Here is a 3,452-nt window from a genome sequence, read left to right on the forward strand (position 1 = left end):
AAAAAAAAAAAAAAAAAAAAAGGCAATGTATATTTGGAAAAGCTTTTATTAGCTTCAAATCTGTTTTGCGTTCACGTGGTAGCTTCACGTGGTAGCTTGACTCCTGGTTTCATCATTAAGTAGGCAGTGACACTTATGTCAGCTGTGCATAAAGAGCACAGCAAGATGCTTAATAACAGAGCCCTCAAGTACTTCCAATACAAGTGTCATAGATCAGAGCAGTTGTAAACATGTATTTATGCAATGAAATTTTGCATATGCATTCCTATTCTACTATTCTTCAGGAACTAGAAAAACCTCAAAGGATCTCCTTTAGCACAGTATTCTAACCATCATGGCCTGTTGTTTCTAGGAGGTAGCCTATAGAGCCACAAGGAAAAGACTGAACTAAAAAAATTTGAATCCAGTATCAGCTCTGCTGCTTACTAGTCATGTGACCTTCAGAAAATGTAATTCCAGGGCTGAGTGTGGTAGCTCACGCCTGTAATCCTGGCACTTTGGGAAGCTGAGGCAAGAGAATTACGTGAGCCGAGGAGTTTGAGACCAGCCTAGGCAACACAACGAGACATCGGCTCTACAAAAACTTTTTAAAAAATTTAGTCAGGCATGGTGGTGCACACCTGTTAGTTTCAGCTACTTCAGAGGCTGAGGCAAAAGGATTACCTGAGCCTAGAAGGTCAAGGATGCATTGTGCAGTGGTCGTGCCACTGCACTCCAACCTAGGTGACAAAGTGAGACCCTGACTCAAAAAAATCAAATCAAATCAAATTCTGTATCACTATCTACCTCAGAGATAGAGAAATGGTAAGAATTGGATTAGACAATGAATAGAAAAATGCTATGCAAATTTAATGTGTTGCTTTAATTTACATATATACCTTCTGTTTACAAACAAATGACTTGGCATGTCTCTTGTGGCTCTGAAAACCATCCTCTCTCTACTGTACCATCTCTCCCCAGCCAGATAATCATGGTTTACCAGACATATCTCTGTTTCTGTTTATATTATCTGACTTGCCCTCTACTACTCATTTCCTGAAAACATATAAAGTTGTCCCCACAATAACATGTGTTTGAAATGCATGAGTCCACTTATATATAGTTTTTTCAACCAAAAGTGAACAGAAAACACTGTATTCAAAGGATGCCAAAGTCACATGTGTAGAGGACCTGGAGGGCACCTTTTCTTATATGGGGGTTTCAAAGGGCAAAAATGGGACTTGAGAATGCCTGGATTTGATCATACAAGGGAGGTCATGGAACCAATCCTGAGTATACCAAGGGATGACTGTTATAGCTGTCCTTCAGTATCCACGGGGAATTGGTTATAGTCTCTCCCCCCCATACCAAAATCCATGGATGTACAAGTTCCTTACATAAAATGGTATAGTATTTGCATATAATCTACTCACATCCTCCCTTAAATAATCTCTAGGTTACTTATAATACATAATACAATGTAAATGCTTTGTAAGGTTTTTATGCTGTATTAAGGAATAATGACAAGAAAAAAAGTGTGTATGTACATGTTCAGTATAGATGCAACTGTGCTTTTTCTCTCCATGAATATTTCTGATCCATAAATGACTGAATCCACCCATGTGGAAACCATAAATATGAGGACCAATTGTACTCATCCTACAAGACTCAGCTAAAATGGTACCTACTTAGGGAAGCCTTGCTGAACCCTTCCTGTGAAATCTGTCACATATCTTTGCTAATCTCTTAATGTGTTTCTTTTATATCTTGGTTAAATAACTCAGTCATTATAATGACTCAGCATCATTTATAATGACACTGTCCTGTATAAAGTCATGTAGTGTCTGACTGTAAAGTCCCAGGAGATGGGTGCCACATCTTATCTATCCTTCTTGCCCTTTATGCTTAGGACTTGAGATTTATTTATTTATTTATTTATTTTTATTTATTTATTTTTTGAGTTGAAGTCTCACTCTGGCGCCCAGACTGGAGTGCAGTGGCCGCTCCCGGCCACCGCAGCCTTGCCTGCTGGGCTCCGGCGATCCTTCCGCCTCAGCCTTTCGAGCAGCCGGAACTACAGGCGTGTGCTACCACACCCAGCTGATTTTTTCATTTACTGTAGAGATGAGGTCTCGCTGCCCAGGCGGGTCTTGAACCCGCGGGCTCAGGCAATCCACTCACCTCAGCCTCCCAAAGGCACGGGATTACAGGCTGAGCCACCGAGCCCGGCTGACTTGAGATTTAATATCAGCTTTGCAACTAAGTAGTGAATTCAACCTCTTCATATCTGTAAAAGATGGCTGATCTATAATTATTTTGTGTGTGTGTGTGTGTGTGTGTGTGTGTGTGTGTGTGTGTACACACACACATATATACTTTTTTTTTTGAGTCAGAGTCTCTCACTGTTGCCCAGGCTGGAGTGCAGTGGCACGCTTATGGCCACTGCAGCCTTGACCCACTGGACTCAGGCAATCCTTCTGCCTTGGCCTTCCAAACAGCAATCCTTCTGCCTCAGCCTTCCAAGTAGATGGAACTACAGGCGTGTGCTACCACGCCCGGCTTATTTTTTTATTTATTGTAGAGACAAGGTCTCACCAAGTTGTCCAAGCTGGTCTCGAACCCCTGAGCTCAGACTATACTCTTGCCTTGGCCTCCCAAAGTGCTGGGGTTACAGGCTTGATCCACCATGCCCGGCCCTTCTATACTATATTATTAAAACAGAATCAGACCAGGTGCGATGACTCACACCTGTAATCCCCGCACTTTAGGAGACCAAGGTGGGTGGATTGCTTGAGCCCAGGAGTTCAAGACTGAGAGAACCAAGAGATTAAAAAAAAAACTCTAAGAGAACTATTACTATATGAATTCCTACCCCACGTTCACTGTATTTGTTTGCAGTGTTTGTACTTAGAATTTTGTTAAGTTTAATTTTTGTTTGTCTCATAAAATAACCAATTGCTTCCGCAACTGCTGCTAGCAGTATGTGAATGTCAAGTAATAAACCCCTCCCGGACATTCCTTTGCTTAGCCTGCCTGCTGACATTCCACTCTGCTCATTTAGCAGCTCCCCAGTCAATCACAGGTAGCTGAGCGGACCAGACCAATCCCAAGTGCCCCCGTACCCATTAGGAGAAATTACCCTATCATGTAAAAACAAGTTTAAAGTTCTTTCCCCTCCCTCTGTAATGATGTATAAAAACTGCTTGCCATGCTGGATCGGGGCTCTCGTCCCTGAAGCTGCTGCTTCGGGCGTGAGCCCAGACTCGAACCTGAATAAAGACCCTTGTGTGTTTGCATCAGAGCTGGCTCTTTGTTGGTCTCTCAGATTCTGAAATTTGGGTTTAACAAAGACCAGCCTGGGCAACACTGCAAAACTTCATCTTTTTTTGTGTGTTTGTTTTAGTTGGAGTCTCACTCTGTCGCCCAGACTGGAGTACAGTGGCTGCTCCCGGCCACCGCAGCCTCGACCTGCT

At 42.7% G+C, this 3,452-nt stretch overlaps 1 protein-coding gene across 3 annotated transcripts in view; it reads right to left on the minus strand.

Annotated features, from left to right (window-relative positions):
• The window catches only part of NFATC3 (nuclear factor of activated T-cells 3), a 145,036-nt gene that overhangs the window by 34,062 nt on the left and 107,522 nt on the right, over positions 1 to 3,452 (minus strand). The window lies entirely within an intron of this gene.

This window comes from Carlito syrichta, unplaced genomic scaffold (assembly GCF_000164805.1).
Source record: "Carlito syrichta isolate Samal-C Ts95f unplaced genomic scaffold, Tarsius_syrichta-2.0.1 Scaffold308803, whole genome shotgun sequence".
In the NCBI taxonomy this organism is placed as follows: domain Eukaryota; kingdom Metazoa; phylum Chordata; class Mammalia; order Primates; family Tarsiidae; genus Carlito; species Carlito syrichta.